General features: G+C 45.8%; 2 long non-coding RNA genes across 2 annotated transcripts; both read left to right on the forward strand.

Annotated features, from left to right (window-relative positions):
* Positions 1-4880: 4880 nt before the first annotated feature.
* On the forward strand, positions 4881-5296 carry LOC113015562 (uncharacterized). The gene is made up of 2 exons (XR_013905604.1): positions 4881-5007; positions 5250-5296. It is a non-coding gene; the product is annotated as an uncharacterized LOC113015562 (long non-coding RNA).
* A 4470-nt stretch (positions 5297-9766) lies between these two features.
* LOC145424367 (uncharacterized) lies at positions 9767-12490 on the forward strand. Its single transcript, XR_013905422.1, has 2 exons — positions 9767-12059; positions 12133-12490. It is a non-coding gene; the product is annotated as an uncharacterized LOC145424367 (long non-coding RNA).
* Positions 12491-14076: the final 1586 nt, after the last annotated feature.

The following is a 14076-nucleotide window of genomic DNA, read 5'->3' on the forward strand; positions in this document are numbered from 1 at the left end:
TTAGTTACTTTTGTAACTTTGTCTGTCATGAGGCAAAGAAGCGAAATGACCCCAGCTTTATTCGTCAAAGCAACGGCGCAAACCCCACAAAACCAGAAAGATTACCTATGAAGAGCTTTAACACCAACAAGTCTATCGCGGTTCACAAAACAGATGTCTCTACAATCAACGACGACCCTAACAAGAACTGCCCATTGCACAATAAACCTCACTCACTTAAAAAATGCAGGACATTCAGAAACAAGCCCATCGATGACAGGAAGGCCTTTCTAAAACAGAAAGGAATATGCTTCAAGTGTTGTTCTTCAACTTCACATGTTGCCAAAGACTGCAAATCTTCCGTGAAATGCTTAGAGTGTGAAAGCATCTATCATGATGCAGCCATGCACCCTGGCCCACAACCTCAACTCACCAAGGCTCCTCCACCACCACAAGAGAACGGCGGGGAGGGAGAAGATGACTCTAATGTAACTGATGTTAGAACCAGCTGCACAGAGGTTTGTGGCCCCGGCCAGTGGGGTCGTTCTTGCTCTAAGATCTGCCTTGCAAAGGTCTACCCCAAACATTCAAAACACAAAGCCATTAAAGCTTATGTAATTCTGGACGACCAGAGCAATCGCTCATTAGCCAGGCCAGAGTTCTTTGAGCTGTTTGGTGTGGAGAACGAACCACTCTTATACCATCTCAGAACATGCTCCGGTGTCATCGAAACGTATGGCAGAAAGGCAGAAGGATTCCAGATAGAGTCGTTGAACGGCAACGTGCTCATACCTCTTCCACCACTCCTTGAGTGCCCTGAAATCCCTAACAATCGAGCTGAAATCCCAACACCAGGTGCTGTTTTGCATCATCCTCATCTCCACCATATAGCCAAACACATCCCCGATCTAGACCCAGAAGCAGAGATACTCCTGCTGCTCGGGAGAGACGTGCTTAGAGCACACAAGGTCAGGCAGCAAGTTAACGGGCCACACAACGCTCCCTTTGCACAACGTCTCGATCTAGGCTGGGTGGTGATAGGGGAGGTGTGCCTAGGTAATGTGCATAAGCCAACGGTGGACACATTCAAGACCCATGTGGTAGACAGCGGTCGCCATTCCATATTTCAGCCCTGTGCAAGTTTCATGCATGTCAAAGAAATGCAGCCAAGCTTCAGCAAGTCTAACAAAATGCCAGAGAGGATGCTAGGACACACAGTGTTTAACCAATCTGAACATGATAACAAACCTGCTCCATCAATAGAAGACATCCTCTTCCTAGAGATCATGGATACAAATGTCCACAGAGATGACACTGGTAGTTGAGTTGCTCCATTGCCGTTCAAGGAGCCACGGCAACGTTTGCCAAATAATAAAGAGCATGCGGTTAAGAGGTTTGAATCCTTGCAACGCCAATTCAGGAAGAAACCTGAGATGCAGAAGCAATATGTGGCATTCATGGAGAAGATCATTGCCAACGGTCACTCAGAGGTGGCATCACCCTTGAGGGAAGATGAAGAGTGCTGGTTTCTTCCATCATTCGGGGTATACCACCCACAAAAGCCCAACCAAATCAGGGTGGTTTTCGATTCCAGCGCTCAGTACTGCGGGGTCTCCCTCAATGACGTGCTTCTGACTGGTCCCGACCTCAACAATTCTCTCTTGGGCGTCCTTCTACGCTTTCGAAGGGAGAGAGTAGCTATCCTCGCCGACATCCAACAAATGTTTCACTGCTTTTTGGTTCATGAAAGGCACCGCAACTACCTCCGGTTTTTGTGGTATGAGGACAACGACCTCACCAAGGCAGTTATCGACTACCGCATGAGGGTTCATGTCTTTGGCAACTCACCATCTCCGGCTGTGGCCATCTATGGTCTGCGAAGAGCCATTGCTGAAGGTGCCCAGAAGTACAGTGCCGACACAATGAAATTTGTGGAAAGGCACTTTTACGTGGATGATGGCTTGGTGTCTCTCCCATCTGAAGCAGAAGCAATCAACCTTCTCCAACAGACTCAGGCTTCACTTGCTGAATCAAACCTCCGCTTGCACAAGTTTGTGTCGAACAGTCCAGCAGTCACTGGAGCTTTCCCGCCAGAAGATTGTGTCCCGCTCATCAAGGATCTGGATTTGAGTGGGGAGACAGCACCCATGCAGCGCAGCCTGGGTTTGCTTTGGGAGATCAGAAAAGACACATTTACATTCTCTGCATCAACTATTATCAAACCTTTCACTCGACGTGGAGTCCTCTCCACCGTCAATAGTGTTTTTGATCCGATGGGTATGCTGGCACCTGTCACAATCCAGGGACGAGCTCTTCTTAGGGAACTTAGTTCGGAACTGACTGACTGGGATGCACCTCTCCCAGAAGACAAGCTGAAGAAATGGGAAACTTGGAGAGATTCTCTTCAAGTCCTAAAGGAGCTTCATGTGCCACGTGCATACACATCAACCTCGCTCACCAAAGCTGTGCGCACAGAGTTGTTTGTATTCTCAGATGCCTCAACTATGGCCATTGGGGCTATCGCTTACTTGAGAGCCATCCAGGAGGATGGAAAAGTGGAAGTAGGATTTGTTATGGGCAAAGCCAAATTAGCACCCCAGTCTGAACCAACAATCCCGAGGCTCGAACTCTGCGCTGCTGTCCTTGCAGTAGAAATGGCGGATCTCATCCGGGAGGAGCTGGATCTGAAATTGGATGCTGTCAGGTGGTACTCGGGTACATTTGTAATACGACAAAACGCTTCTACACATATGTCCATAACAGAGTCCAACGTATCCGACATTCTACCAGACCAGAACAATGGCATTATGTGTGCACGGAAGAAAACCCTGCGGACCATGCATCCAGATCTCTGCCTGCATCCCATCTGACCCAGAGTTCTTGGTTCACCGGACCTTCATTCCTGCATCAGTTATCTGCAGAAACAACACAAACCAGTGAGACGTTTGAGCTCATCGACCCGGGAAATGACTCAGAGATTCGACTGCAGGTACGCACCTACACTACTCATCTGAAGGAACCTGTACTTACCCCTGATCGCTTTCGCCGTTTCTCCACCTTTACCTCTCTACGGCGAGCTGTGGCTTTCCTTATCCATGTGGCAAGATCTCACAAACATTCAAACCAAAACAGCAGGTGTACAGGATGGCACACATGCCGCTTACCTCGTACTGTGGGTGAAATAGCTCAAGCGAAACATGTCATTCTGCAAGTAGCACAAAGGCCAGCCTTAGCCAAGGAACTGTCGGCCCTCCAAGCAAACAAAGTGGTGCCCACAAACAGCCCGTTGCATAAACTCAGTCCAACTTTGGAGAGTAGTCTCATCTGCGTTGGAGGCAGACTGAAACATTCTCAACTAACGTGTGAAGAAAAGAACCCAGTAATCCTACCCAAGGACAGCTACGTTTCCTTACTGCTTGTACAACATCACCATGAGCAGGTGAGACATCAGGGTCGACATCTCACAGAAGGTGCAGTAAGGGCAGCTGGACTGTGGATTTTGGGTGGTAAGCGACTAATCAATTCAGTCCTACACAAATGCGTAATCTGCCGGAAGCTGCGTGGGAGACCGGAAGAACAACGTATGGCTGACTTACCGCCGGAACGTCTCAAGGTTTGCCCTCCCTTCACATACGTGGGGCTTGACGTCTTTGGACCTTGGTCTGTTGTAGCCAGACGCACTAGAGGAGGACAGGCAGAGAGCAAACGGTGGGCCATGATGTTTAGTTGTTTGAGTTCAAGGGCCGTCCACATTGAGTCTATGGACACATCTAGCTGTATAAATGCTCTCAGGCGGTTCTTCGCTCTCAGAGGCCCTGCAAAGGAACTTCAGTCTGATTGTGGGACCAACTTCATTGGAGCTAGCAAGGAGTTGGAGATGGGTAATACTGTACAGGGGTACCGTCCACATTGAGTCTATGGACACATCTAGCTGTATAAATGCTCTCAGGCGGTTCTTCGCTCTCAGAGGCCCTGCAAAGGAACTTCAGTCTGATTGTGGGACCAACTTCATTGGAGCTAGCAAGGAGTTGGAGATGGGTAATACTGTACAGGGGTACCTCAGCAGGCAAGGATGTAGCTGGAACTTCAGACCTCCACATGCTTCCCACATGGGAGGCTCATGGGAACGGATGATTGGTGTTGCCAGGAGAATCCTTGATTCAATGCTCTTGCAGCAAAAGAGCCGCCTGACCCATGAAGTGCTGTCAACACTAATGGCAGAAATTACAGCTATCATCAATGCACGTCCACTCCTACCTGTGTCTACAGACCCAAACCAACCTTTCATTCTTTCACCAGCCATGCTCCTCACACAGAAATCAGGAGTTCCACCTCCTCCAGGAGATTTCACAGACAAGGACCTCTTCACAAAACAATGGAGGCAAGTTCAAGCGCTCGCAAACCAGTTTTGGGCCCGTTGGAGCAAAGAATACTTACCATCCTTACAACAAAGACAAAAATGGACAGTGACACGCAGAAACCTTCAAGTTGGGGATCTGGTCCTCCTCAGGGACAAGCAGACCATCCGTAACTACTGGCCCATGGCCATAGTCACAGCAACCTTTCCTGGGAAGGATGGACATGTGAGAAAGGTTGAAGTAAAAACGACCGACCAAGGTGACACAAGAACCTTCCTTAGGCCAGTTGCAGAAGTAGTTCTTCTTCTGCCTAAGGACTGATTTAAGGACTGTTGTTTGGACTCATTCAAGTTCATAGTGGCCTCACACAGGCCAGGCGGGGAGTGTGATGCCTCAAAGGCATTTATTTCATTTATCTTTAATGTTTGCTTAAAGTAATTCTTTTGTATGTATTTAAGTTAGAAAGAACAGTAAAAAGAGTTAAAAATGTTAAGAAGCTTTAATTTTGAAGGTGAACTTGCTAATAACCTCACTTCCTGGTGGGCTACCTGTATTGCTTCATTTCCTGTTTAATTCCTCTTCCTGGATCTCTAAGAGGGAGAGTGACATGCGGTCTTGCTCTGAGACTTATCCACAGCCATCCACTTGGGAACATTGTTCAGGCAACGCCGTAAGTGTATATATTTCATGATGAAGGTGTTAAAAAGGCATAAATAGCGGTATTTGTTAAAAATTATATTTTGTTTGTGATTCATGGAGGTTGATTTGTACATGTTAAAAAAGGCAGTTTTGATGATCATTGCTGTTGCTAAAGCTAACATGAAGGTGTAAGGTCACATTTTGAGTTATTTCGTGATGCAATATTTATGTAAACGATCATTTTTTCTATTCTGTATTTCTTTTCAACTACAGTTTTCACCGCTTGTCAAATGAAGATTCTGAGTAAAAGGTCAACTCTACTCGGACTCGTGTATTCATTGACAGAGGTTTAGCTTGGTGTTTGATCGGAGTTGCTACACTCTGCAACAGAACACTACAAGAATGACACTCAAGCTTTTCACAGAGGGAGAGATAGGGACCAGCGAGTTATTGATGGTGAGAGAGAAATTGTTAATTCTGGATAGCAGTCGTTTAGTGCCAACCAGAAGAAGTTCCGATTTATTGCTGTTGAGTTTAAGAAAGTTGGAGGAGAACCAAGAATTAAGTTCAGCTAGACAGAGGATGAGGGAGGGTGGAGGAAGAGTAGAGTTAGGTTTGGTAGAGAGATAGAGCTGGGTGTCACTAGATCATAAATAAAGCATATTTTTGTATCAACTTTTGATGCATTCACATAACAGATAGGACCAGGTGCCAGTTTGCAGATCTATATATGCCCATTTAACATTTATACCTGTATATTTTCATCATCTCTTTTCTCAAGGTCTTCCTCCTCCGCCACTACTCTCTGCTCCCTCATTTCCAGGATGTTCTTTCTGCTCACCTCAAGCCTCATCTTCTATGGTGAAGTCAGGGCTCTAATGCACAAAACCATGCATAAATATACTTATTTACCCCCAATATTCTTGATGTCAGCAGATTACACATGCAACCCTTCTGTATCTGTGCCGCTATCAACGAGCCAGCTAAACAACAACAACAGCTGGTTATAAGCTAACATTATGCCAGCTAATATCAGGCTTGAGTGTCCTAAAAATCTCACTTTTTCTGTGGTAAAAAGTTTAATTACATTCTCACGTCATATGAAATTTTATTCACTAAGTGTACGAGTTCAACAATCTTACAGCTCCTTCATAGAAAGTTTTACTAGCGCTGGCTAATAGCAGCTAACAGAGGCTAACAGCAGCAAAACCAGCAGGAGCAAAAATTCAACTTTTTCTCAACAACTCACTTCAGTATCACTGTCATCAGACAGAAGTGAGCTTCACTGACTCATCAGCTCATATCAGACACCTTTCAGAAAGTTTTACAGCCTTCTCCAGAGTAAATACACACTGACACATACTGACAGATGAGTTAAAAAGCAGACTAATTGTCAGAGTCGTTTGTCCACTGTAGGATTATAAACTTTAACTGGGAGGAGTAAAGAAATGCATTAAGTTAATTGCAATTTACTGAGAGTTTTTACACTATGTACCTTTAAACAACTTCAAACTAGAATAACCTTTTCACAATAGCTTTCACAAACCAGTGGCAAGTTGACCTTTGACCTTTTATGTATAAAATCTCATTAAAAGCATAAAATTTTGAGTCAAAGTAAAATATTTATATGGATTCTTGTGTTATGACCAAAAATGTGTTTCTATGAGGACACAGAGACCTTTGACTATCATATTTGGGTTGGGTCACACTTGAGTTCAAGTGGATGTTTGGACAAAGATGTACCTCTCAAGACGTTCAAGGGATATTCACAAGTTCACAAGAACTTTATTTACATGGTGATGCGTCTTTTTTGGAATTCAGGTTGTAATATTAAAAAAAAACATTGGCTAAGACTGCTAAACCTTTTCAGGGGAGCAAGAAATTGCCCTGTTCGAAAAGGGTAATTAAAATACAGCAGATAGAGGCAACACACAGAAGTCATGAGCACATCAGCTTAAATGTGCTCTCACTGATTTGTTTTCTGTATCATCCTGTTGCTTGAATAACAGAATCGAAACATCCAATTATGTTCATAGATTTGTACTTGGTGCACTGTTAGCCTTTACCTGTTAGCTGAGGATCCTGTTTATCTGGCTGAGTTTGTGGATATGTTATTGATAAGCTCTGTGTTCAAGAATGTTTGCTGGTGTGATCACAGTCTGTTCTTACACCCCTTGCTTTCATGTATTAGAGAGAGGAGCTCTCTCAGCAGAATCCTTCTTGCTGCTTGGATTCTTTGAGAGCTACCTTGAAAAATAGAAGTAAATCTAAGTGTACAACCATTGGCTATAAATAGTATTCCTTGTCATATCTGACTTACTGAGAAATTCTGGAGTTTATACATCTGGCTGAAGAAGTAGGATCAGTAAGGCAGGGGTTTCTTGCTGTAGTGTTTTTACTCATATGACTTTTGCAAATTTTTGTCTGTTCTAAGTGGGCACAGGAGAGAGTAGTTACGTTTCAGGCCAGATGGTTTGTTACATAAAACCATCTGGGAGATCGTCCTTGAAAATAATTCGGAAAAGTTACGGAACTTTAAAAAAAGAAATCTTTTCAGGTTACCAATCTGTCTATCACCATACCAACCAATCATATCAATAAATCATTACCAACTGAGCCAGCTGGCAAATCAAACTTTTTCAGGAGACGGAAAAGCAAAAACTTTTTTCCACAGAGAAAAACCTTTTCTCTTGAAGTCTGTGAAGAAATCATACAGAAGATGGACGGAGCCATTATCACATCACCCATTGGTCATGATTGTGTTATTGGTTGATGAATGAGTGCTGGATCTGACTGAGAAACTAACATCTGACTGTAAACTGACTTTTTTTTTTCTTTTGGATCTTTAGCCATCAGAATTGTTGTCTTAAGGCCAAGAAAGATGCCAAGCGGATTTATTTTGCCAAGTGGATCATCATGGCCTTACCATATTGGTCCATTTGATTGACCTTTATTATAATTATGTATTTATTTTATTTTCCGTTGCTACAAACGGGACAGACATGACTGGGGGATAGGACAGGGAGAAAGAATGAAAGAAAGAGAGGGAGAGAAAGAAAAACAGAGGGGAGAAGAGACGGTGAGAAAGGGGGGAAGAAAGAAAGAAAAACAAACAAAACACCTGGATCACCTGTATGGAGAAAAAAAACAGGAGAGAAAGCCAACAACAACAAAAAAAAGAGCAACATAATAAATACAGCACCATCACAATAAACTAGCTAGCAGTACATAACAGTAGATACTAAATATTAAATGATATTGTGCAGCACACAAGATAGACAGCGCACAATGTGCTTTGAGGCAGCAGCCAAGAAAGCTGTAGTCCGCGTCTGTGAACACCTGTGTGTACATCTGTGTGGATCAGCATGCTTGTATTCCAAAGGTTTCTCCATGTAACGATCTGCTAGGGAGTGTGGGGAGCCACAGCCCCGTCCCCCAGGGTATGAAGCAGGTATGGAGGAGATGGCCCCAGACATCCAGAGGCTCCAGAGTACGAGGACCCGAGGAGGACCACCAAAAGGGGAGGAACCGTGCCCTCCTGGGAAGAGCTGAGTAGAGCCCCAAACGAGAGGTCACCCAGCAGCTACGGAGCAGAGGCCAGAGGGGGTTGCAGTGGCGTGCCCGCGGGCTCTGCCGGCAGCCAGCTGTGCCTGAGAGGACCGAGCTTCAGGTGCACGCGGACACAAACGTGCATTCCCACCCCCATATACACAACCAAATACTCGGCACTCACCCAACGTGTAGACAGACACAAATAGACGCTGCACAGAAAGTCACACTCCCCAAACATACTCTATATCCCAGGTCCAGGTACCCCTGCCCCCAGAGGGGCAAGCCGCACCTAGACCCAGGAGATGTTACCCTTCTCTCTGGGGTGGAGGCAAGCGGACCACCTCCTTATCTGCAGTAGCAGGGAGGCCCCGCATCCCAGACCCCAATCTGACGGCCAGCACCTCCTCCCAGCCCCCCAGCCCTGAGGGCTAACAGAACCGGGGGTGAGTGAAGACTCCAAACCTCCCTACGCCCGCTCATATGTAATGTTGCTGTGTGCTGTTCTAAAGTGCATTTAAAACACAGGAGAGCATGGTTCCTGCTTCCTTTCAGAGCGCAGCACGGCTTCTCCCGAAAACCCTTAGTGTCTATATGCATTTAAAATTGAGGGTAGGGCACCAGAGCCAGAGGTGGGTTGGAATACACCGACCATCCTCTGGATGCTGTAAAACGTGCCCACCCCCAAGGCCCTATATGTATGTGTTATGTGAGAGTGTGAGTAATGTGGATGTCTAGGTTAGAGATGGACCGATCCGATATTACGTATCGGTATCGGTCCGATACTGACCTAAATTACTGGATCGGATATCGGAGAAAAATAAAAAAAAAAGTAATCCGATCCATTAAATATCACGAAAGCACCTCACAAAACTTGCAACACGCCGTAACTCACCTCAGAACGTTAGCACGTCGGAGCAGTATGCATCACGTGATAGAGCGGCTGTGGTATGCGGGACCTCTCGGTGGTTTGGATAGCATGTGGAGCTTCGCTAGCAACCCGGCATTTCATCTCCGACAAAGTTATCCCCGAGAGAAGTAAAGCAAGTGTGTAAGTCCATCTCTGAATGTTTGTAAAGCATTCCTGCGTTAAGCTTAACAAGCGACTGCCTCTCCTGCTGCTACTTCAATCATGAAACTGCTTAATGATCAGCTGATCGGCTTTTCTGTCGCGAGTCCGTGTGTTACGTCCCTCTGCAGCTTTTAATCGTCTCAGTGTTTTCAGCTGGTGCTAATTGGCCACACCTAGTCAGGTGTGGATAAAAGCATACCTGAGGCAAGCTTTCGGCAGTGCACTAGTCTTTGCCTTGGTGGCACCAGCCCTTATGTTACGACCCGGCTCAAAAGCCGCAACATAAAAAAAGGAGATGAATAACAGAGTGTGGGTGAGAAGAGGTTTCATCCTAAAATGGAAAACCAGGTTGGCTAAAATGGCTGGTGCCACCAAGGCAAAGACTAGTGCACTGCCGAAAGCTTGCCTCAGGTATGCTTTTATCCACACCTGACTAGGTGTGGCCAATTAGCACCAGCTGAAAACACTGAGACGATTAAAAGCTGCAGAGGGACGTAACACCGTGTCTCTGGTTTGTTTTTGGCCCACTTTGCACCAGAAAGAGGAAACCAGCGGCTGAACAACAGCAGCACGTTTAAGCTTGATCAGCTGTTGTTAGAATTTATTTATTATTACTTTCTACTCGAGGATCTTTTCTACGTAGCTGACGGCTGGTAACTGTGCAGGGGCGGATCTAGCAAAGTTTAGCCAGGGGGGCCGATAGGGCATTAACAGGGAAAAGGGGGCACAAAGACATACTTTTCTTTCTTATTCTCATTTAAAATGTCTAGCTTTTAATAAATAATTATCCGAATCTTACACCCAAAGTTTTAATTTGATGTAAAATGAATAGAAGTCAATTACTGTACATAGTGACTATTAAGTCTAATATATATACCCTAGTAAGCTATAGTACTTTTTCCTTTGAGAAGGTACCATCTGTGCAGTCTGCAATTTTGTTGAAGAAAGATGTTGAATCTATTTAATATTTCTTGAAAAATAATTGATTTCTGTGCATTTTTTTTTTCACACTGCATCAAATTAAGGTTGATTACGTTGATTAAGCATCATGAGGTGGAGTGTGAGGGGTGGTTCCCTATTTTTTATTTATTTTTGTTCTTGCTGGGAGTTGGAACCCTATTAGTTAGGTTACTTAATATGTATGCTAAGTACTCTTTAAAATACCAGAATAGGGAGGATGGTGTAGGTTTAAGTTTATTAGATTGATCAGTATTGCTGAACTATGAAATTATTTTTTTTTTTGCATATAGGTATAACAGAATAGCTTTAGTGTAGTTGTTGTTTTAAACTTGAGTATGAACTTATACAAAATGCAGCAAGATATTTAAAAAAAAACAGTTTTGTTGATTAAAAAACACTATATCGGATTCATATCGGTATCGCAGATATCCAAATTTATGATATCGGTATCGGTATCGGACATAAAAAAGTGGTATCGTGCCATCTCTAGTCTAGGTTGCAGAATAAAATTGAGGCACAGGCGGCCAGAAGGGGACAGAGGGGGAGTGCCTCCCTGCACCCTGGTGACATACCTGCACCCCAAGCCCCGCGTGTCTGGGTGGGTGGGTGTGGTAGAGCGGGAATAGGGAGGCAGCTGAGGATGGGGAGGGAAGAAAGGGAGGGGCAAGCGGCCCCTCCCTGGGGCCAGCTCCCCTGCTGACCCCAGTAGTAGGCACCCCCACACTCTGGAACCCACCAGGGCAAGGGGGCCCAGGCCCATCCGGACCGGGGCCCGCAGCAGCAGCATCGCCCAGCCCCGTTGAGTCCGGGGCAGCCCACCGGACTCCACCCCAGAGAAAACTGACTTTTACAAATGCAGGTTACGAGGGAAGTAAGTAAGCCAGAGAAATAGACAAGCCAGTAAGTTTCCAAAATAAAAGACCCCAATGCCGACTACGCTGTGATTTGAAGCATTGAAACAACACAATCTTAATAATAATGGATTGGATTTATATAGCGCTTTTCAAGGCACCCAAAGAGCTTTACAATACCACTATTCATTCACTCTCACATTCACACACTGGTGGAGACAGCTACAGCTGTAGCCACAGCTGCCCTGGGGCAGACTGACAGAAGCGAGGCTGCCATATCGCGCCATCGGCCCCTCTGGCCAACACCAGTAGGCAAGTAGGGTAAAGTGTCTTGCCCAAGGACACAACGACCAGGACAGAGAGCCCGGGGATCGAACCGGCAAACTTCCGGTTACAGATGCGATTCCCAACCCCCTGAGCCACGGTCGCCACAATCTTGGACACTGTTGGAGGTAAGACATCATAGATACATTATTAGTATGTTCCTGTCATGGTCTGGTTGGGCACCTGCAGGTCTCAGACAGCGGCTCCTCCTCCTTTAGGCGGAGTCCGGTTGCCCCTCCCTGGCTGACCACCTGTGAGCAATCGTGCCAGCGGTATATCAGACCTGCGCTCTCAACCACTCATCGCCTGAGTATCTGCTATTCCCATGTTAGTTCAGTGGAGCATCCTAAACCTTGTCTTAACGCCGTGTGATGACTGACCTGTCTTTTCTTGTCCTCAGCGATAGCACCCGGAGTGGAGATCTTGTTCCCTTCACTCCCGTCCTCCTGGACCTGGGCCGCCAGCTGCTTACACAACGTGGCCTGCCGGCCCACCGCTCACCTGCCTGCCTCCCCACGCCTCGACCGCTTCCGGGTTTTCCGCTCCACCTGTCCCCTCCATCTGAAACCAATGCCCCCGGCCCCTACCTAGTCCTGTTTCTACCTCCCCGCTGTCCCCGCTGTTCAGCCGTCTCCTAGAGGTGTCTAGGTCGCCCTCATTATCACCGACGAATCCTACGCGCCACTAGTGTGGTGGCGTCGCTTTGTGTTTCACCTTTGTTTACCTGTGGGCGGAAATAAATCATTTGTTTTCTGTCACCTCGCTTGGTTTCTGCGCCTGTGTCCATCCCTGTTCCCTCGTGCCGTTGAGCCGTGACAGTTCCAGGATATATGCTATATATGCTACATGAAGTTAGCAATCGGGACCACAACCTTGTAGGTAAATCTGCAGCGAACAATGTATTTTCTCTCTATCTTACAAATGGCAAGTAAACAAAGTAGATCCTCAATATTGGGAATACTGGGCAAAACCAGTTCTTTGCCCAAGGCAAAACTTGCATAAGAAGTTGTTTAAACTTAAATACAGTGGCTTCTGCACAGAAAATACAAGAAATCTAAATATACTTACTAAATAAAGCTTGTCATTTTGAGAAACAACAAAACATTTTTTCTTATTTTAAACATATTTTAATTACAGTGATGAAGGGTCTTTCGGGGACACCACCGAAATGAATAATCATATTTCTGAAATTCATCTTCAAGTGATAAAGAGCAGCAGCTACACTATTTTAATGGTCACACTCAATCACAATCTGAGGATTTACTCTTAGTGGTGCTGTGTTTGTTAGGATGCCTGGGTTGTTGACCCAGGGTTTTTGAGTTTATTATTTATAGTTTCTAGTCTTTGGTTTCTTTGAGTTCTGTCTTATGGTTTATGTCTCTGTCTTCTCTAGTTGCTCTGTCTCCCCTGTCAGCTGTATCCCCTTGTCTAGTTCGCGTCTCTGTGTATCCTTAGTTCCTATATCCCCGTGTCCAGTCAGTGTCTGCCCTGGTCCCACGTCTCTGTTCCCTCTGTTGCAGTGCGTGTGAGTCTGTGTCTTTAGTTCAGTCTGTGTCACGTTTCCTGTCTTATTTTGAAGGTCCTTGTCTGAGGTTAATGTATCTGGTTTCGCTTCCCCTTGTCTTGTTAGGCCTGATTTGCCCCAGCTGTGTTTCCCTCCTGTTACCCATTCCCTGATTGCTCCCTCTGTGTATTTAAGCCCTGTGTTTCTCTGGTCGTGTCCAAATTCATGGGCTGCATCCTCCTGAGGCCGCATTTGTAGACCGATTACGTCACAGCGACGCGCCGAAGGCTGTCCAAATTCGTAGACTCCTCCGAATGCAGCCGACAAATGCGTCCTCCTTTACCCCGAATTTGAAGGATGGGTCGGGTGTGTCCTTCGTGGCCCACCATATCCCAGAATTCATAGCGCGGCCCAGCCAAGCTCCAGTTTCTGGCTAATGGCGGCCGCTACTAAGTTTTAAAATTACTCTTATTAATCTTTCTGGGTCACAAAATAAACTTTTAACATATTTTCAGGCGAGAATGTGGGTGTGTAAACTTCAAATATCTGCTTTGTTTGTCAAGATATTGCATATTTGCAAAAGTGCTTCGATGTTTTCGGTGACGTCTGTCACCCACCAGCTCGATAGCTTGCCAGCCCAGAATTCATTGCACAGAACTTCATTCACGTAACGATGGCGGCACAAAAAGAGGCCTTCCATTAGGCCCCCTGTCCTTATTTCCTCTCTCCCTGAGGACACTCCAGGGCCAAGTACAGCAGTGGGTGACCAAAGCGAGATGGAGAAGGAGACAGATGAGGAAGGAGGTCAGCCAGCAGCAACGGGAAGAAAGAGGAGAAGGG

This window comes from Astatotilapia calliptera, chromosome 23 (genome assembly GCF_964374335.1).
Source record: "Astatotilapia calliptera chromosome 23, fAstCal68.1, whole genome shotgun sequence".
In the NCBI taxonomy this organism is placed as follows: Eukaryota; Metazoa; Chordata; class Actinopteri; order Cichliformes; family Cichlidae; genus Astatotilapia; species Astatotilapia calliptera.